The sequence below is a fragment of the Protomyctophum parallelum genome (assembly GCF_964188405.1).
Source record: "Protomyctophum parallelum genome assembly, chromosome: 8".
In the NCBI taxonomy this organism is placed as follows: Eukaryota; Metazoa; Chordata; class Actinopteri; order Myctophiformes; family Myctophidae; genus Protomyctophum; species Protomyctophum parallelum.
In genome coordinates, this window is record NC_139703.1 from 34,365,507 (window position 1) to 34,388,362 (window position 22,856).

The 22,856-nt window shown below is 43.1% G+C and overlaps 1 protein-coding gene across 3 annotated transcripts in view; it reads left to right on the forward strand.

Annotated features, from left to right (window-relative positions):
- Window positions 1-2,340: 2,340 nt before the first annotated feature.
- pcbp4 (poly(rC) binding protein 4) overlaps window positions 2,341-22,856 on the forward strand; it is a 150,909-nt gene continuing 130,393 nt past the window's right edge. For 2 of the 3 annotated variants that reach the window (XM_083771702.1, XM_083771704.1), the window contains exon 1: window positions 2,341-2,454. The gene's annotated coding sequence lies outside the window, so the exon portion shown is untranslated. Of the gene's footprint in view, window positions 2,455-20,145; window positions 20,235-22,856 lie in introns of those variants that run through there. The other variant, XM_083771703.1, reaches the window with a different exon arrangement.

Genomic DNA, 22,856 nt, shown 5'->3' on the forward strand with positions numbered 1-22,856 from the left:
GATATGCAACTGTAGTTATTGTTAGGTGAATTGAGATTTAAATCCGAATGCTCTTAACAAATGTACCAATGTGACATACCCTTGAACTGTGTTGAATGTAAAGGAACAGTCCAGAAATTATGTCACTGTATTTCATACAGTGTCTAACACTTAAGAGTATAGAGACGGCACCGGATTTCTCCTCCCATCCACTTGCATTAAGTTGCTCAAAAGTGCATGAGGCGATGTCACTCCTCCTTCCGGGTAGGAACAGAGTGCATTCTGGGATTGATTGCCCCAAAAACATGAACGCGCTGGCCGTTGACTATCAATGCGCCATTTGCGCGTGTCCACGTATGAAACATTCGTTCACGTGTCATGGGCCCAATAACATGAACGTGCGCAATGATAGTCTCTGGGTGCCGTCTCTATTAATATATACTCTAAGGTCTAACATCCATTCTTGATTGGATTTTTCAGTTAAAAATCAGACCTGTCTGAAGTGAGTGGTGCAACAGCGCCTCCTGTAGGTACCCTAAACATACGGACAGACAGACGGACATTGCTGGTTGTAGGAGTGGTTGCATCACTCAAAAAAGTGTAGTGGAGACATCTGATTTAAGTCACATCACAATGTAAGTCACACAAAATATTTAAAATAAATATCTGCGGTCAGAAACTTTATTGTTGTCTAAACGTCATGGTATGGTGTGGTAAACCCCAGCCATCTGTCACCTACAACAAAACACAAACAAACCACAAACAGGGATTTGCAAATCCTGTTTGGCACAAACCCTATGAGCCACAAAAGGATTTGAGATCACTGCGTGTGGAATTAAATTAATTAATGAGCCATATGGGAGAAGACTGGGAAATCCATAGTTTCAGTGATTGGTATGTCAATGATCTTGTCAGTGTGTCAGGATGTCAGGGATGACTTAAGTAATGAACAACTGAAGAACGGAGTCTCTATCTCACTGTCTAACTCTCATTATCACAATTGTTCTCAAACATGTTCATGTCAATTGGAGCCCTAAATTAATATGTAGGTTATTATTTGTCATTTGTGTCCATATAAGATTTGTCTTGTTTGTTAAAATGTAAACAAAAATAGCAGATAGCCTATTATATGTGACATGTTCTGAGCTATTTTCAAATAGCTAATTAGGATTACAGTGGTGATGTTGAATCAACATGTTGAATCAACATCACCACTGTAATCCTAATTAGCTATTTGAAAATAGTCTCATGCAACAAAATGACTTAATAGTAGTACATTGTTGATACTACTATTATATTTTGTTGCATGAGACTCCCTTGAACCCCAATGGGGTCCCCTGACCCCAATGGGAGAACGGAGAACGACTGCCTTATCGCCTTATGCATCTCACATAAACCAGCACCTTTTCTGTCCATTATCTCCCTCATCTCTCTCTCCCTGTGCATCTCGTTCACATCATGGCCTGCTGTATGTGATGCCTGTGTGTATCTCTAGAATTGCAGTTTTTCCACCCTAGATGGCAGCACTTGAGAGAGAGAGAGAATTTGGAGGTTTTGCTTGGATTATGGAAAAGTAAATTGGCTAATAATCTCAGCTCTCTAATGATGAGTAGTAACCCGGGCAATAAAGGCTTCATATTTTATCTATAACATTTAAAAGAAAATGAGCCCAGATTAATTTTCGCTAATACAGCATGCATGGGCACAAATAATAAGGAAAATTTCATCCAATTCAATTTGCCGTTAATTTATTTGGTGCATTCATGTTATTCGGTCAGCAATCATAGACTAGGCCTATGGTACTGCCACTATGCCTACTTTTTATAGGCCAAGATTAGCAGAGCAGATTTGTTTTGGTTCAATTTGGTTCCATTGTATACAACTATACACTCCCGTCCCCGAGTTAAATGAACACTGCGTAGATCGGGGTCCCGACCGAAGATAAAAAAAAGGTTACATTTATTTTGTACACATTATTACAGTGACCTATGGGGCCATTTCGTCGGACACAAGTGGGCGCCGGACCACGCGTTAAGAAACAGTTAATCGATTATACCGTACGTCCTGTTGTTAGCAGGAATATTGATTTCTTATCTCCTTTTCAAAAAGATTTTTTTGCTTAGACTCGCCAACCGTTCTACTGTTTCTAATTGGATGGGGTTAGGGTAGAACACCCCCCCCCCCCTCTGGTTTATTGTTACCCACTGACAGACAGTAGGATTATTCTTCCCTCACAGTGGCACGCAGCCTGGGGCTCTCTCTCTCCTCTCTCTCTCTCTCTCTCTCTCTCTCTCTCTCTCTCTCTCTCTCTCTCTCTCTCTCTCCTCTCTCTCGCTCATCCTACTCATTCTCCTTCTTCATGCCGACAATGTGGACCAGCATCTAGGGATTTACGATCATTTTTCTTGGCTCCTTCGGACGGTCATTTCTCTCTCGAAGCGTCTCCCCTTCTCTCAGTAGTCCTCGGCACCAAAGGTAAGATTGAATCGGTGTTGTTGCTTCATATAATCACATTCATATCGCTTCTGAATCTGATGTTGGTGATGTGTTTGTGTCGCTGCATGCGTGCTGCTGAAGCATGTGCATTATGTCAAAATGAAATGAGAGCGGATCGCTGCTGCTGGTATTGAGGCAGGGATATATGCCTGCTCACTACAATAAGACAGTAGCCGGGAAGCCGGCTTCTACTGCCACAACATGTGTTGTTATTACCACTACGCAGTGTGTTAGAATTAAGAACGCTATACCGCGGACGGCGCGGAGATTGGACTGAACTTCCAACTCCCATTGCTGTGCCTGTGCCGTCCGGGATGGTGTTGGTAACCCTTCGCGTTCCGTGTCGGTTTCGTGACTATAGCCCTACAGACGGACTACTACTATTTGGGGTTATGTTGTATTATAGTCCACAATATAGCCTAGGCTACACGAGACATCAAAAGTTTGTAATTAGAAATAATGCGAAACATTTGTCCAGGACACGTTTTATTATAATTTCTCATAATTTCTAAATTAGAGGCTGATTTATTGCGTTTGCCTTGCTGCCATTATGCGTAAAGATGCGCGTCTTATGTTGTGTCATCGGATCGGCCAAGTCAGGCATCTGTATCCGAGGCTGATGCTGGTGCACTGGTAACTGCTGCCTGCTGCAACCCCCCCCCCCCCCTTTCACACACACACACACACACACACACACACACACACACACACACACACACACACACACACACACACACACACACACACACACACACACACACACACACACACACACACACACACACACACACACACACACACTAGTAATGATCCTTCTCCATAAAGTCTGTTACCAATGCCATCGATCTGAATCTCCAGAAAATGTGGGTGACATATGGCACCGTCATACGTACCCAGAGGCACACACAGATGTTACATCAGTAGCCCTAGTCTTCCATCTGTTTCTTACTGGATTGTGTGTGTGGGTGTGTGCGTGCGTGCGAGTGAGTGAGTGAGAGAGATAGATAGGAGACCATGTCGTGGTAATTGAAAAGGTCTGATGATCTCGTGTCTTCACTCAAGGGCTCATAATAATGTTCAGTTCAACTCATGTTGGTCTGGATTTCTTTGTTTCAGTATCAAATTTCACCTTATTTTTCTCTCTGTGATCTGATCAGAGGTCTGTACAAGATAAACAAACAGTGTGTGTGTGTGTGTGTGTGTGTGTGTGTGTGTGTGTGTGTGTGTGTGTGTGTGCGTGCGTGCGTGCGTGAGAATAAATGAGTGCGAGTGTGTGCATGTGTGGTTAAATTAATTGTTTAATTCCCATGGAATTTAATGTCTTGTTACTGTCAAACTTCAGTTAACAAAGCTTAAAATTAATTTAATGTTCAAGGACTTTACAGCCATTGTGGGGGAGGGGGGCTTTCAAAGTGCATCAGTCAATCTTTGACAAGGATATTTTATACCCAAAAGCTTAATATGAAAATAATTGTTGCTCATTAGATGGCTCATAAATGTGACAGGAACTACAGCATGCCTTTTTGTCGTGTCACCAGACTCACCAGACATACCGCACATAGCAGTAGCGATTCAAACAGGATATTTCATTCTGGATTGAAAAGCAGGCCTATCAAAAAAGGCATTTTTTCTATCGACCAATATTACACTAGCCTTTGGCCTTGTGGTCAGAGTATAGGCCTGGAGATTGCAAGGACTTGACTCCAATTTGCACTGGACCATCCATCTTCCAGTATTGGGGCCTCTTCAGAGCCAGTCCCTCCAGTACAATCTTCTGATCACATTCCTCAAGGACCTTTTGAACGGCTATCATGTATCATCCCGTGACAGCTCTCATAAGCAGGTTACCGTACACAGTAAAAATCCTCAGCTTTAATTTACCCATCTGCAACTCAGAGAGGGTGCGAATGGAACCGAAATGGACCCCAAGTTGTCCCAACAGGTCCATTCGGTTCCATTTGCACCCTCTCGGAGTTACAATAAACGCTCAGGAGTTTACAGTGTAAGTAGATAGGCTGCCTGGATTGGGCTAGGTTGGCATGGGATTGCACCCAAATTGGAGGATTGTTGTGGGATGTTTGGCTGACTGTGTGAAAGATGGCGAGTGGAACCTGTCTCACACATACTGTATTGGCAGTCTTGCTGCTGTGTACTACAAGCTGCATGCTAGAGTGATATCTTTTCTGTCGTTGGGGCGGCTGTCTTGGAATCGGAAGGTTTCCCGGCTCGTTTCCATGGTCGGCTCCTCCTGGCTTTTTGTCGAAGTGTCCTTGAGCAAGACACTGGTCATGAACTGATCATGATCCTTGCCTGCTTGTCTCAACTTTGGATGAATTCAATTAAGGCACTATAGAAATGCAACATTTACCATTTAATAAGGCATTTAGCAATATCAATGACACTCATATTCACGCCTGGCTCTCACACATGAAAGAAACCCTCTCAAGCGAATCACTTTTCACATACAGTACACGGGCAGATCCCTAACAACAGACACGCATCCATAGGCACGTATGCACACATGCCATGTGCAGGCACACACACAGTAATGCACATATAATCATCTGCATGAAGCTCCCTCAAATGCTCACACACACACACACACACACACACACACACACACACACACACACACACACACACACACACACACACACACACACACACACACACACACACACACACACACACACACACACACACACACACACACACACACAATGAACAGGAGCATCGCATGGATTGGTTAGTATATCAGCCACATCAAACAGGCCTTGCACCCCTGACACCACCGTCCGATTGTGTGTGTGTGTGTGTGTGTGTGTGTGTGTGTGTGTGTGTGTGTGTGTGTGTGTGTGTGTGTGTGTGTGTGTGTGTGTGTGTGTGTGTGTGTGTGTGTGTGTGTGTGTGTGTGTGTGTGTGTGTGTGGAGAGGGAGGTGTCTGTTTGCATGCATAGAGGTGGTTCACATGCATGCTGTGCGGCTGCCCATTTGCGTTTATGTGTTTATATTTGAATTTGTGTTTGATGTAGGAGCATGTGTGTTGGAGAGGGAGACAGACAGACAGAGAAGCGAGAGAGAGAGAGACAGAGAGGGGGGGCTTGGAATGAGGGGTGGAGGCTTTAGGAAGCATACTTACATTTCAAAGTAATGGCCTATTTATAGAGCAGACAAGCAGCGACGGATGAGGGGGCCTACGTCTCTGGCCCGTTGTTGTCAGCATCAAGGAATGCAGCAGTGGTTGTTGTGATAAGGATAGGGGGCAGGCTGTTAGATATGCACAGGGCAGCACGCGTGCCAACACACGCGCGCTCGCACACGCACACAATCAGGCATGTAGAGCAGCACGTGCACCGGGCATGCACATCATTTGCGATTAATGGTAATTTATTCTATTCACATTACTTTGGAGTTCAAAGCAGATACTGAGCTCTTACCCTTCATGTGGCGCTGTAACCTGCACGCGTATGTGCATGTGTGAAGTATGTTTTTTGTCCTGTGTCTATTGTCTAACCCAGTGGTTCCCAGGGGTCCTTGAGGTCCAGGGGGTCCCCAGCTAAATGATTGTTAGGAACCAAATGGACTCTTATGCTGTCTAACTCTCAGAGTTAAATTAACATTGATTTTACAATATAAATTGGGGGTCCCAGAGATAGAAAATTAGAAATGTCATTAAATGGGGTTCCATAGCCTAATGCATGTCAAACTGGGGGTCCCTGAAATAAAACTGGTTGCGATTCACTGCTAGAGCCATACAAATCTTCTCTTATGGGGGTCCCTGGCAATGCTGGCATATCTTTTCAATTGAGGTCAGTGGGCATGATACGTGTCAATTTGGGGGTCCTTGACATGTAAACGTTTGGGAAACACTGGTCTAACCACATGGGTGTATGAGTGTGTCGATGTGTAATTCATCTGAGGTGTTTGGATTGCCCGTGTATTATGTGCACGTATGTTTTTTTGCAGGTGTTGTGTGTCTGAGTTGGTGCATGGAGGCACGCACGGACACACACACACACACACACACACACACACACACACACACACACACACACACACACACACACACACACACACACACACAGTACATGCGAGTATGTGCATGTGCATGCCTGATCAAAGACGTAGACAGTCAGATATGATTCAGCCACCCAAGGAAAGCACATCCCTGTAGCCCAGGGCTAACAATGTGACTTCAAGTTCCTGGATGCAGAACAAATCAGTTATGTTGACTAGTCGGCGTTGTTCTTTAGGGCGACACGGCAAACACACCAGCTGTGGACGCAGGTCCGGTGTGAAACAAATTATGGTGACACGCTTTTCCTTGAAAAATAGCCTGAAACAGCTAGAATGGATAAAAGAAGGTTTAGCCCAGGATCTTTAAATGTTAATGTTATTTCCTTTTGCATTGAGATAGCTGAGGTACAGTATATGGAGGTCGGATGTGCAAAAAAACAAGTTTTATTGGTGTGAGGAAGTAATTTCCTGTGTGTGTGTGTGTGTGTGTGTGTGTGTGTGTGTGTGTGTGTGTGTGTGTCACTCTGTCTATATGGAAAAGATGCTGTCACCTATACCCATAACTGTATTGCAGTCTGCTTGAGTCTAGCGTATACAGTATATAGCAGTGTATTTTTTGACATGATTCAGGTCTCAAACTGAACATTTCAAATAAAGCAATGAAAATGACCATTTACACAGCCTCTTACTGTAGTGCAAGTTTGCAGTAAAATATGATACTTTGCACACCATTATGGCCCATTCTGTAATTGCGTGTGCATGTACAGAATTAGGTGAGGTAGCCCCTATTTTAAAAATCAAGTCCATAGACTTAGCTGCTACTCTGTGTATAGTATCAGGATTATACCTTTGCTTCCACCTTCCGTTAGAGCCTCAAATATTGCAAAAATATTGCACAATGAATCACATTTATTTGGCACTCTATCTGGACTGAAACAGCTAGTGAGTGAGCAGGTAGTGGTTCAGCATGTCCCTCAAGGATGCATGGCTGTCGAGGGCCATGTTGTCTTTTAGGAACGTTGAACCTGTTACCTACTATTATTGGACAGTTCCTCTTAAGCACACTATGGCGCTAATCTTATCTTTGGAGGTCCCTGGCACAAAACATTTTCAGTTGGCCGTCCACGGCCAAATTCATATCATAGTTGGGGTCCTTGACATGAAAATGAAAACGTCTACTCTGAAAGCACAGCATTATTATGGCATTCCATTGTCACCCCTTGTGAAAAAAATGGTTAATTAGGAGCATTCAGTGATTTGGGTGATTTGGAAAACCCCCAGTCCGTCTTGGTAACAAGATGTGCACATGCACGCACTACAGTGGGGGGGGGGGGGGGGGGGTGACACGACAGGCCAACAGCACGCACACCAAGGCCCGCCCCTGCTCGATCATGATTGTCGGAAGGCCCCTCTCTATCCTGATTGGATGAAGGCTGGGCCACCTAGCCAAAAACGAAACCCAAGGTTTTTTGACCCCAGGGGTTAACTGGGGACAGGGAGGAACTCCTTATATGGTCAGCACACTCTATAATAGGGAGGATTATCACAACAAAACAAAAAATAAGTGATATTGGAATTAAGTGAAATCACTGAATATACCTTTAAGTGTCAGTGTGATGGAATAAAAACAGAGCTGTTGTTTTCTGTGCTGTGGCTAATTGTTCTATATTTTTCATGTCATTAATTTATGACCTCAATTACACCCAAAAAACCTGAACTTTGAACATTCAGTGGATTTTCTGTGGTCTGGAGTTTTCTCTGGGGTTTGGAAGCATTTTGAGCTACAATGAAAACAGTGACATCTGCTGGCAAATCCCATATATGTCAAATGTGGAAGTGCAACCGAGCGCTCAATGTTAAAGGCGCAGTGAAACGGAAATGGTGAACAACATGAAAATGGTGTTTCCACATGAAACACCGGTCTGAAGTTTCTGAACCAATCAGAGCGTCGCATCCCTTCAGGCGATGGGACGGTAGCTAGGGACGGTAGCTATGCTAAGCGCAACAGCGTGGTGTTGTTTGTTTATAAATCATAATGGTCGGCCAGCACAACCAGTTTACTGTTATGTGGCTTATTTCTACCCTATAATGTTTTCAGATACATATTCTAGCGTGATGATTAAGTTGAAACCGAGTAATACACTGTCTGGATGTTATCTGGAATGGAAATAAAAACGGAGTATTATGTAATCAATAGCAGCTGTGATGGATGGATGCGCAAATATGGGAAATTAAACGGGTGAGCTTCATTGTTATTGGCTTTTATCGATGTGTATCTCTACACGTCATCACGCAGCACGTTTTCGTTTTAATAAATAAATAATGCAATCGTTTTTTTGGACCTTTGATATAAAAACATACAGAAATGAGAATTTTCACATTATTTTGGCATCCATTGTTAGGTATGCCCATATAATGACCACGGATATGGTCTAAAAGTGTGAAAAACGTCTTTTTCATTTCACTGCACCTTTAAAGCCCAGTTGCACAGGGTTTCCTCGTCATGAATCCACGGGTCCTTCCTCTTACCACTAGCCCAGTGCTTCAACCTTGGAACGCCTCACTGGCCCCTTGCCCCAGACCATAGAAAATCTACTAATTTGGGGGTCCTTGACATGTAAACGTTTGGGAAACACTGGTCTAACCACATGGGTGTATGAGTGTGTCGATGTGTAATTCATCTGAGGTGTTTGGATTGCCCGTGTATTATGTGCACGTATGTTTTTTTGCAGGTGTTGTGTGTCTGAGTTGGTGCATGGAGGCACGCACGGACACACACACACACACACACACACACACACACACACACACACACACACACACACACACACACACACACACAGTACATGCGAGTATGTGCATGTGCATGCCTGATCAAAGACGTAGACAGTCAGATATATATTATAATATAATGGGGAAGAACTTTTTCCAAAAAAAAAAATCATGCTTTTATGTGGACATGCAGTTCATTAAGTGGTGGGTTTGCCTGGTGGGTGGTGATCCACCTGAACTGAAGCCGCACCCACAGCTGTAGTTGTATTATAAAGGGGGAGGGGTTAGGGGAGAGTTAATACACCATTGCACATAAAAACGACTCCATTGTGTCTAATAAAGTACTGTCACCTCATAGACACATGAAAAACTGGAAAAATACAAAAATTGTGGCACTCCATCTTTAAAAGTTCAGGTTTTTTGGGTGCAATTGACCTAAAGAACATTACAAAAACTTTTTTATGTCACAATAACTTTAATAACATCGTGGAACCTATGAAAGCCCCAGATACCCATCTTTGCTGCTTAGCTTCTTTCTTTCCTTGTTTTGTACAAAGCATTGTGTGCAAAGTTGCTGAAATCCCGCAAGGAATTGTTTCATATAACGTTTGACTAGAGTCCTGTGAAAGGTACTTTTTCTATGAAACCTTTAGATGCCAGAAAGCTTTGGAATTTCATAGGGGAATTGTAGGCTTGCAAAAACACAGTCTTTGTACAAAAACAATCTCCCTCAGACCACAGAATAGTGCGTCAGATGTTTTATTTGATTACTTCTAACTTTTTATTGTGCGGTCCCCTATTTATATAATTGAATTGCCAAGAACAAAACACCTACTTGCTTATTTTATATGCAACTAAAAGCCCTACTTTAAACTTTGTCTTACAATGGTGTCATGTAAACATATAGTGGAGGACTCCTTTCAGACTGTTTCACAAATCACAGATTCGGATGGCCTAACAAAAAGGTTGAGTCGTGAGATTAGTTTTCGTTAATCCGTGAATCAAGCAGAGTGCATCTCATTAACCACATACTCATGTTATGATGATGACACACAAATGGGAGATTAAAAGTGTTATTTTTTTCAGACTTTTTTTTTTTGTGTTGCATATCATATCGTGGACTTGTTATCGTGCTTCATGATATGAAATCGAAATGATTAACCACTTAAACCTTTATATTTAGTAAATATAAGCACTATCCCTCTCTCTGTTTCTGCACAACAGCGCCCCTACTGGTACTCATTATACTGGTGCTCATTAATGAATACATAGGTAGGTGAACACATAGGTGAACATGGACATTGCTGTTCCTTGGAGTGGTTGCAGTTGCACCACTCAAAAATGGAAATGAGTTTCCTCTTGGTGTGCTGTTTCCCTAACCTGACTCCGCCAGATGGCGGCAGTAAGCAGAGAGTTCCTGCTCCCATCTGGTCCATCTCGGACAGACATCATGTACTCCGATCAAATGCTGATCGGAGCGATATGTGGCCGCTAGAGGCGGGATCAACGCGATACTGATGACGTATTGAAGCGCTGCCACAGTGCAAATGTAAACACAACCCAACAAGACTACAACTCGAAATGATTATGGAGATATCAGATTGTTGTCCCGCTGCTTCCGGTTCATCGTTTCCGCTTGAGAGAGACCAGATGCAGGCAGGAGGAGGGAACTTGTGAACTCAATACTGCCGCAATCTGGCGTCACAGTGCTTCGCAACGATACGTCGTGTGAGCTTGTAGATCTGCTATTTGTGGCGAATGATCCACCTATAATGCGATGCTAGGGTTCAAGTTATTAAAGAAATGAAACATAAAAACAAGTGACTTTCCTTTCCTGCGACAGTTCAGAGTCTCAGACAGTTGTGGGTTAGACGTGTCCTCATAACTCACATCATTGTGTACGCCCACTGTCAGACACAGACTCCACACTGTTATAACCTTTTATTGTTGTACTGAGGGCATCTTCCTGAACTCTCAGTATCAAAAGGTGTCGGGGAAAATCACGGTGTGACATCGGTGTGTATTGCAACACCTGTCAACACATTCCCATACTTTCCAACTCTACTTTTCTTAAAAGTGAAGTTGGGGCAGATCAGCACCAGTCTTTGTTCAGTTGTTTTATTCTCTTTTATTCAGACTGTGTGTGTGCGTGTGCGTGCGTGTGTGGGGCGCGCACTTCACATTGTTCCAGTCTCTTAACTGCAACCTTCAAAAAACGATCTGGTGAATCAAACATAACACAATGCAATGTAACATCCCTATATTATATCATGATATGAGACTAGATGTGTGGGATTATTTGAGATATCATAATATTGTGATGGCATAGGACGGTGTTGTCTTGTTTATCTGGTTTGAATCTCTTAAACCCTATTTTTACCTTCAAAAGGTTTTGAAAACAGAAAAAGAAAATATACTATATATACTATCTACTATACTATACTATATAATGTATACAATATCAATATTTATGTACTATTTGGGCAAAGCTATTTGATGTGTCCATATGTTCCAGTCGTAATGTAACACCAGACACATCAGACATCACCTCACCACACTACACAAAGTAAGAAAATACAACGTGGGATACGATAAAGCAAAGCCACACAACAGCGTACCAAAATAATACAATCTAATGCAAAGCAAAACAATGCTGCAAAATACAGCACGGCAAAAGTTAACACACCAAGCTAACAACACAGTGCTGCGCAGTCCCAAATCTACAGTACAACCCACTTTTGAAGAATGCCACCATTGTTCCTCCTACTTGAGAACCAACTAAATATTTCCCATTTTTACCAAAGCACTCCCCCCATTCCTGCTTTTCTCTTTTTTTCCCTCTCTGCATTCACTCCATCTCTGAAATTGAGGTCATCGTTAATTGAGATTCAGACACCTATTAATTAGTGACAGAATTTTTCACTCTGTACCCCTTCCCCTCTCTTTCTCTCTCTCTTTTTCCCTTCATCTTGCACCCTCGTCTCTTTGAGTTGCAATATTTCCCCCCCTGTTTCTCCTACTCTCTTTGATTTTTATCTCCCCTTTCCTCTCTGCCCCCCTCTCTCTCTTCCTCTCTCTCTTCCTAGTGCTTTGTGCTCATTTAGCTTGCTGCTGATATTTGTCACATTCATTCGAGTGCTCTTGGATGAAGCTGGTGTCTGGGTTGATGTCTGTGTGTCTGACTCTTAAGCACTGCTCCTCAGCAGGGAGGCTGTCTCCTGGTGAGATGCTCTTTGGTTCAGGAGAAATAATATTATCCAGACTTTCTTTTATTTCTGTCACGGCATAAAACTTGTTGATTACTTTCTAGCAGCTTTTTAGGCAGGTTTTTCCAGGCAATTTGTTCACTAGAAGTGTGTGTGTGTGTGTGTGTGTGTGTGTGTGTGTGTGTGTGTGTGTGTGTGTGTGTGTGTGCCACTGTGTGTGTGTGTGTGTCACTGTGTGTGTGTGTGTCACTGTGTGTGTGTGTGTGTGTGTGTGTGTGTGTGTGTGTGTGTGTGTGTGTGTGTGTGTGTGTGTGTGTGTGTGTGTGTGTGTGTGTGTGTGTGTGTGTGTGTGTGTGTGTGTGTGTGTGTGTGCGCGCGCCCCATCGAGTTTATAGTGAAGTGGGGTAAGCATGGATTTGGAAGGAGGCTGTAAAAACTCATTTCTTTCTCACTCAGAGCTAAATGAATACTTGGGATTTTGCAGTATAAATGTGGTTCTGGGGGCTCTTCGGGTCAAGGTGTGTCACTGCGATTTTTGCATATTTCAATATGTTTGAGTCCAGTTTGGGATTATCTATATGGAGACTGATTATCTATAAAGTACTGAATGTGTACCAGGAACCTATCTATAAGGTACTGGATGTGTACCAGGAACCTATCTATATGGTACTGAATGTGTACCAGGAACCTATCTATAAGATACTGAATGTGTACCAGGAGATTATCTAGGTGCTGAATGTGTTAAAGGAGACCATTCAACCGTTTAACCATTCGAAGTGGCAGGTGATTTTCCAATGGCTACGACAATCGTAATGATTAATTTGTGTTGACAGGCAAATATCAGCTTGTTTTACTGTACTTAACTTTGTTGGGCACCAAGAATACACATTTCATCCTCAATTTGTATCATATTTGGTGCTGGAGATTTTCCAAATAAATCAGCTGCAGGAAAAAAAACCTGTGAGTCTGCTGGAATTAGAGTGCTCATCATGATATGTTGTATTATTGTATATTCTCCCCTTTACCCCTCTTTTCAAATAGTCCCAGGACGATGACATGTCTAGCTAACGTTGAATTCACATACTAGAGATGCGCCGATAGATCGGCCACCGATCATGATCGGCCGATCATGCCTGTATCGGATCGGATCGGATTCTCAAAATAATCAGTAGCTACACGCTAATCTAAGCACTAAGCTAACGATCAGCGAGCCTATACAGTATACAAGTGCTAACACTAGCAGCCTGCTTTTTATTTTAGTCTGTACAGTGAAATGTTCAGTTGTCTGTGTCCGTGCACTGAACATGTACGGTATGTTATTATTATTATATTTTTGTATTTGATGAAAGAAGAAAGCTACAGTTTACTCTCCAAGTTGTCTCTAAGACAGTGGTTCCCAATTATCCCAAACCTTTTCACGTCAAGGACCCCCAAATTGACACTGATCAGCCCACGGACCCCCATTTGAAAAGATATGCCAGGGACCCCCATAAGAAGATTGTAGCAGTGATTCTCAAATTTCTCCACTAGTTTAATTTCAAGGACCCCCAGTTTGACTACGAACCCCCATTTAATGCCACTTCTATCTCTGAGACCCCAATTTATATTGTAAAATCAATGTTAACCCTAACGGGTCCATTTGGTTCCAAACTATCCTTTTAGCTGGGGACCCCCTGGAACTCCCTCAAGGACCCCTGTGGGTCCACGGACCCCACTTTGGGAACCACTGCATTTTGAGTCTCTACAGTTTACTCTGTAACCTCCAAGTTGTCTCTAAGAGAGTCTAGAGTGAAATATTGCACGTTGCCTCAGCTTGCAAAAAAACTTTCTCATCTCCTAATTTTTATACTTACAATGTCAATGATGTGTAAGAAGAGTACAGTAGAAAATACAGTAAGTAAGTATATATGCTACACAATGAAAAAAAATATGGATTTCACGACGCTGTGATCGGTATCGGCAATATCGGTATCGGCCTATACTGTTTCCAGTGATCGGTGATCGGTGATCGGCCCCAAAAAACCTGATCGGAGCATCTCTATCACATACTCATCATGTGGTCTGTGGTGAACATTTAGCTAGTGTAGTCTGGCCTGGTTTGTACTACTGTGCTGTGGTGAACATTTAGCTAGTGTAGTCTGGCCTGGTTTGTACTACTGTGCTGTGGTGAACATTTAGCTAGTGTAGTCTGGCCTGGTTGTCTCCACCAGGCCGAAGGCATGGGGGGAGAGTATGTTTTGCACTCCGTCCGTCCGTCCGTGTGTCCGTGTGTCCGTGTGTCCGTGTGTCTGTGTGTGTGTCCGTGAGCAGCTAATCTCGGCCACCGTTAACCCGGTCGGGGATGCCAAATTTTGCACACACACTCCCTGGATGCCAACGATGAACCTCTGCCCCAAACTTTCCAGAACGGCCTGTTATAGCGCCACCAGGAGGCCGCTTTGTGCAAAACAAGTTTTTGCACAGTACACCTACATATTTTGTCCAAACATCACGCAAATTGGTACACAGTCTCTCTAGAGCCATTCAATGAAACTGGTCTTTCAGATTTCTCAGACTCCATCCTGATTGGTTAAGATTGGCTTCCAAAGTTCACAGGAGTGCTCAGTTTCAAACAAAATGCTGCAAATCATGAACACATCGCGTGATTTCCGTGAAATTGTGCACCCACATTCCCACTAGGCCGAGGACGAAATGCCACATGAACAATTTCAACTCAGCCTCAAGGTGGCGCTATAACTGGCCGAAAAGTGTTTTTACCTCTAATTTTAATTGTTTTGTTCCACTTTTGCTGTGGCAATGTAAACGTCACACACACACACACCCAAACAAACATGTTTAAATTACTCCTAAACATTTTGCCAAACATCACACACTCTCCTATCCTCCTGGTGGAGACCTGTGCCCAGAAGGGCACTTTTTCTAGTTTGTACTGCTGTGCTGTGCTTTGCCAGTCTGGTGGTCTCTTTGCAGAAGGCTTCTACAACGAGGCTAGTGAGGCTAGGGCTGGGTTCAGTTTCGGATTTCAAGCTGTGCGGTGCCTGTTTGACTTGAGAGCTACTTTCAAAATGACCAGCTCAACAAGATATACCCACCCAACAAAACTATCATCCCATTGCTGAAAATAGTTAAACAATGTACTTGAGGGGGCTTTTATGGGCTACATATAAGACAAACGCACATGGAATGGGAAATAGAGGGGGGAAAATGTAAATGGTAGGGTTTCTTTTTTTTGGTATTTGACTTTGTAATGCTACTGATGATTGATTGTATGCAACAATTTGAAAACAAAGTATTGCATTGTGTGTTTGAGCTAACAGGCCCTTTTTTATGTCAATCAATCAAGTCACCTCAAGTCACCTCAAGTCATCTCAGGTCATCTCAAGCGGCAGATGCAAAAATCGTTTTTTTAAATTATATATATTTTTAGGGGCATGTCATGTGGTCTACCTGCAAAGCCTTTGTGATCTACTGGTAGATGGTGATCTATACCTTTTGGGCACCGCTGCTCTACACTGTGGAGAATGTAGTTGTGAAGGAACTAAAGACATCATTAAAAACTAAGAAAACGTTGGTATGCGTGCGCTAGGAATGTAACAATTCACATTATTATTAATATTATTTCTCTTACACAAATCCAGTATTTTCTTCTCTTACCCTCTTTTCAATCCTGAGGTAGATAAGCCAACTGTACTATCTATCCTCTTCAGTACTGTGTAGCAACTAGCAAGCAAATGGCAGGAAACTTATATCGATATACTGTATATCAATATACGATATATCATTACATATGTGTGAGCATGGACCACATTTATGCATGCAGCATAATGTAATGGTTTGTGTTGGGGGGATGAAATTGTGTGTGCGTGTGTGCATGCGTGCGTGCATGTGAAAGGAGAATGGATCTGCAAGCTTTGACCTAGCTAAAGGAAAAGGCCTGAGAGAGGAAGAGAAGTGCTTACTCTAATGCACTTAGATCCCCCCAGAGAGGCCAGGGAGGAGAGAGAGTCAGGAAGAAGACAAAGGAAAGGAAAGAGAGAGAGCAAGAAGGTCAGAGAGGTAGAGATGATGGGGAGAGAGAGAGAGAGAGATGGGAGGGATGAGAGAGAGAGAGAGAGAGAGAGAGAGAGAGAGAGAGAGAGAGAGAGAGAGAGAGAGAGAGAGAGAGAGAGAGAGAGAGAGAGAGAGAGAGAGGGGGAGAGAGAGAGATGGGGGAGAGAGAGAGAGAGAGAGATGGGAGGGATGAGAGAGAGAGAGAGAGAGAGAGAGAGAGAGAGAGAGAGAGAGAGAGAGAGATGGGGGAGAGAGAGAGAGATGGGGGAGAGAGAGAGAGATGAGAGAGAGAGAGATAGGTGGGGGAGAGAGAGAGAGAGAGAGAGAGATGGGAGGGATGAGAGAGAGAGAGAGAGAGAGAGATGGGGGAGAGAGATGGGAGAGAGAGAGAGAGAGATGGGGGAGAGAGAGAGAGATGAGAGAGAGAGAGATAGGTGGGGGAGAGAGAGAGAGAGAGAGAGAGAGAGAGAGAAGGGGGGTGGGAGATAACGATGATGGGGGGTTGGCGACATGAGGTAGAGAGAGAGAGAGAGAGAGAGAGTGTGTGTGTGTGTGTGTGTGTGTGTGTGTGTGTGTGTGTGTGTGTGTGTGTGTGTGTGTGTGTGTGTGTGTGTGTGTGTGTGTGTGTGTGTGTGTGTGTGAGAAAGAATGGAGGGAGCAGTAGAGTGATGATGTGGAGTGGAAAGTTTGAGGCACAGAAGAAGATGAATAAATGTAAGTGGGAAAGATACAAACGGAGATAGATATGGAGGTATATAGATCTATAGATGTGTATTAAGAAGGAAACAAAATGTGATGGGACAAACACGGAAGGAAGATGAGAATATGAAAACAAAACGGAACAAATGATGAGAAGAGATATAATCTGTAAGAAACCAGAAGGGGGAAAAACAGGAGGAGAAGAAAAGTAACGGTTGCCATCAGATCATAACTCAGTGGAGAGCAGAGAAAGATAGATTGTTACACATTACTGTAAATGAACACATGGATTTTCAGCGTTGCTGTGTGTTATTTCATCTCTTTTGTTTTTTGTATTGGGTTGATATATATGTATTTTTATTATACTTTTATTTTATGTCTTTATTTAGTCTTTCCTGCTACTTCTGATTTTCTTTTGTCAGAACAAAGGGGAATAATAATTCAGTCCTCCTTCTCCTACTGGTCTTGACTACATGCTGCCTTATAAAGAGATTTATACAAATCTATAACTACATGGACAGCCAGGATTCCAATGTAATGACTTAATATACATATGAATCCCTCATTTGCCCATCCTGAACACAATTTCCTTTCCTGACTCTAGAGTCTCATACACAATGTAAGCAATTGCAATGTTTGTCCAAGTACCTGTCAAAAAGGCACATAATGACTTTGAGTATTCACCGCTCTTTAAAGCCTCAAACCAGAGTTAATTTTCTTAAAGGCAAGAGTGCATTATGGTGACTTCAGTCAGAGTCCCAGCTTGCATTATAAAAACAGCCACATCTGCAATTCTATGTTGGCAACAAGATCAAGTCATCTTTGTGCACTTACATAATACAAAATAGTGCAATGTTTACTTAAACCCCTATGTCTGTCCAGCATAGGCTTAAGCAACCGGCTTGGCTTAGATATATATAATTTAAAAACAAAACAAGAACAAAGACACAGTAATACTAGTGTAAAACATTGCATTATGTTATGTTATTGAACATGAAGAGACCAGGTTGTAGCATCATGAGTCAACCTAGCATCCATTCACACTTTGCTAATATTCTTATCACACATAGTATTCATCAGATGATTTATACACTGTTGTATACGTAGCACAATGGCTACTTTGATTGGAAAGCTTTTTTGGAATTGTGGATGAGTGGTTTTGACGTGTAAAAACATTTTTCTTCTTTGGCTCGTTTTGGATGTTAATGGTGTGAGGTTTCAATGCCTGATCTTAACTCAAATGTTGCCTCTGGAGGATCCCTAGAACAACATTCAAGTGGGGGTCGGCGGCCAACTACATATAGTTTTTGGGGTCCTTGACATGAAATAGTTTGAGAACCACTGACATAGAAACATAGGTTTCTCTGAAAACTGTCATGATTTAGAAGACATTTGTAAAATATGTTCTCTGGTCGATTCAAGTATTGACTTAAAGTCCCATGGCCCCTGGTGTGGTTTAAATGTTAAAAAATGAACTATTGAACTATTATAAGTTTAGAGTACCTTTAGCCCTCATCCAGTATGCCAGGGTCAATTAATATCCTAATGTGGCACAGCCCTGCAATCCAATTCATGTAATAATAATAATAATGATAATAATAATAATAATCAGGTCAAAGCCGGTCTTCCAACTGAACAGGCCACTCTGAGGAGTCCTCTTCACAGTGAGCACAGTGAGGAGACTCCTACATCTCGTTGTAGGATGCTGTGCGTAAGCGTCCCCCAACATGCTGCTGATGCAGGAGTCTATCTCACATTACCAGTTACAAGCTGACTTGGACACGGCCCACAGCCTGTCTGGACTCATGTGGTGTGAGTCTGTAATCTACATTAGACTATTGGAGAGGACTATTAAACAAATCAACCCTGTCCTGCAGAGTGGCCTCAGATGAGGAAGACCCCCTGAAAGACCCTGACAATCATTAATGTCCCCCAGACCAAACACTCTGGGGGCAAAGACAAAGGAGTCAGATACTCAGATTTCCCAATGCATGACTTTAGTGAGGCTCCGACGGGGTGTTTGGCCTGTGACATCACAGTCACACCCAGTCTGAGCTGCATGGCCTATGGCAAACCTGGTATAACACTATATTAATGCTTTGGAGATGCTCAGAGTGCAGCAAACTACAAGAACTTTCATGGGTAAACTTAAACAAAATCAACTTAAAAAGATAGAAATTGGGAGAGTTCCGGGGTTAGACTTTGAAGAGTACAGATGTTGTTTTCTGCTTACAAGATTCAAAATGCCAAGGCTCCATTTTCCTCGGGGTGAGTGTGTTGTCTGTTGAGCCGAGCCAGCATTCCTGCTTGGCCTAGAAAACACACACACACACACACACACACACACACACACACACACACACACACACACCCGCACTCTCCTATCGTACACAATTCAGTTGAACACGAGCATGACTCTCATATCTAATGTAGGAGACCAGACAAAAGAGAGAGACACACACACACACGTGCGTGTGCTTCACACACACACACACACACACGCACACACTCATTTTAACACTTGAACCTTAAATAATCTTACAGTATACGTATTACAAACACATGCACGCACGCACACGCACACACACACACACACACACACACACACACACACACACACACACACACACACACACACACACACACACACACACACAGACAGACATCCTCAATCCTCAACCCAAGCACTCAAAAATGCACATGCACGCAGTCACCAGATCTAGGTCACATGGACTTGGCGACAAGACACAAAGGGACAGTTTAGTTTTCAGTTCTGCTTGGGTCTTTGGAAGGGGCTGTTAGTGGCTGAGCGGTGGAATCATGGATGATCTTACAATGTCATTGTCAGGGGGATGCTCTCATCTCAAGAGATCAAATTAAAACATCGCCCAACATCGATGTGTTCTCGCTTTCTCCCCAGAGCAATTTGTTCTGTCAGCTGGAGTCATTTTACAATTTGTACAGGATGACATGGCAGCTTAAGAGATCTCCCATGCATTGAAATGTATTTCAAAGGTCAGTGATAAGCTGAACATATTGGATTTCTAAACTATTTAAAAGTGCTTTTACAGCTTTATATTGTGTGTGTGTGTGCAAAGACCAACGCAGGAGGTGTATGTGTACAGCACTAATAAAAGAGTTGCAAACATAAAATAAATTCTAAACGTAAATAAATTCTAAACCTAAGCTCACTGCGAAACACGTCGTGTTGTATGTATGTAAACTTCAGGATTTAGAATCTGCCTCAGGTGGTCTCTAAATGGTAGCCTCGTGTTGACGGCTACCAGGATTGTCAGTTGTCACTTTATGAGTCCATGACTGAGAGGTCACGTTATTCACAGTCTGGTCCCCCGAACACACGAACCTAAACATAGTGGGGGGAAAATAGCAGAAGGAGAACAAAAGACAAGCGGTGTCCTCATTGGTCGGTCTTCTTTTCAGTCCTCTCAGGCTAAGTTGAACAATTATGTCAGGGATGACGGTTGCCTGAAGCCTGATGAGTTATTGTTGTGGTATGATGGCGTAGTGCTTCAAAAATAGCTGATCTCCAAACTCACGACACGCCACAACTCAGGCATTGTGATCATGTATAGTATATTGATTCTTTTCAGAGCATGACTGAAGCATCAGACTGTCGTCTGATGCTTCAAAACAATGCAGTCAAATGAAAGTGCTGAATATGCATTAGAATAGAACAAGCATACTTAGACTACTAAGACACTTGTCTTAGTAGACTAAGTATGTAAGCTACTTGTATGTAAGCATACTTAAATACAAGTAGACTAGGACATCAGTTGGATAGTTTTTAAATAAAATGCAATGGAATAAACCACTCGCTTTATTGATTTTCCATTTGTTTGTGATACAAATAGTACAATGATAACTGGTTGCAATACAATGTTGGTCTATGCCTACAATGATCATGCTGAAAGATATTAGGGGACACATTGAATGTTTTGCACTATCACACATATTTACACTCTGATAATTGGACTACGAATTCTAAATCAGCTTACGTGGATTGTCTAAAGGATGGTAATTATTGACATTTTGGCTCGTTCAAAATGTCAAGAATTATATTATATCAACAACATCGATTGCATCAACCTTCCTCAGAGGAATGGTGTATGCGTACATGCATGTGTAATAACTGTGTGTGTGTGCGTGCGTGCGTGCGTGCGTGCGTGCGTACGTGCGTGCGTGCGTGCGTGTGAGTGAGAGAGACCTATAGCTGACACAGATCCCTGCTGCAGATGCCATTTATCATGTTGGTTCCAATCACAGAGTTTGGACTTTGGAGTGACACATAGCGTGTGTGTGTGCGTGTGCGTGCGCGCGTGCATGTGTGTGTGCGCATGGCCAGTGGGAATGATGTCTAAGCAGTCTCCACAGAGCTCCGATGAGGGACGACTATTGATTGTGTGTTTTTAATTAAAGCTGCTCCGGAGTGCCGGCATATTGAACTGGACTGCTAGAAAGACTTGTGTGTGTGTGTGTGTGTGTGCAAAACTGCTGTTGCTATTTAGGATTCGTGTTCAAATATACCCAAACTAGCTGATCTAGCCACAAGCTCGAAACGCATCACACTGTGCTGAGTTATGGGCTTGTTGTAGATCAGCTATTTAACTAGGCCCTCGTTACTAGGGCATTCATTTACAAAAAACATAAAAAGTATAAATATGGAGATGCAAGGTTTCTGCAACGATATCAGTGTGTGTGTGATTGAGAATGTCTTTCAAGGCACGTTAGAGATAACCTGACTCCTGCCTTGATCCCGCCTCTAGCTGCCGCTGATTGGCCAGGCCGTTTGGTGGCCGGAGCATCGAGTCTGCCTGAGAGTTCCCAGATGGGAGCAGGAGGGGGGGAACCCAGTGTACTCTCTGCTGCCCCATCTGGCGGAGTCAGGTTACGTTAGAGAACCTTAAAATACAAAATACTGCAATACAGTATAGATTACTGCTCAAAATTGGACCTGCATTTTAGTTTTGAGTACTGTGTAAGGTTGGCCAGTTCTGCAAATCCCTTGACTGAGATGCACACACCCATCCATCCACACGCACGCACGCACGCACGCACGCACGCACGCACGCACGCACGCACGCACGCACGCACGCACGCACGCACGCACACACACACACACACACACACACACACACACACACACACACACACACACACATTAGGATAATAGCATCACTGTTCTAGTGGACTATTAGATACGTACTATTAGACAATAGACAATAGTTAATTTGATGGTTTCCTTATATCTAGTTATCAACTGCACTGTATTTATTCTCTCTCTCTAGCTCTCTCTGTCTCTCTCTCACAAATGCTGCCATGCACGCACGCACGCACACACACACACACACACACACACCCACTCTCCATTGAAAAGTGCCAATAGTGTAATACATTTGCTGATTGGATTCATGCTATTAGACAGAGAACTGCTGAATGCATACTGTAGTTACTGACCAATCAAATCACTAATGGCTCAGGGGAACACACACGCACGCACGCACGCACGCACGCACGCACGCACGCACGCACACAACAAACATACTGTATGAAGCTCTTTCTTGCTTTTCCAGTGTGGAATCTGAAGGTTTGATCCCCCACGGCCACGTTCTGGCGTAG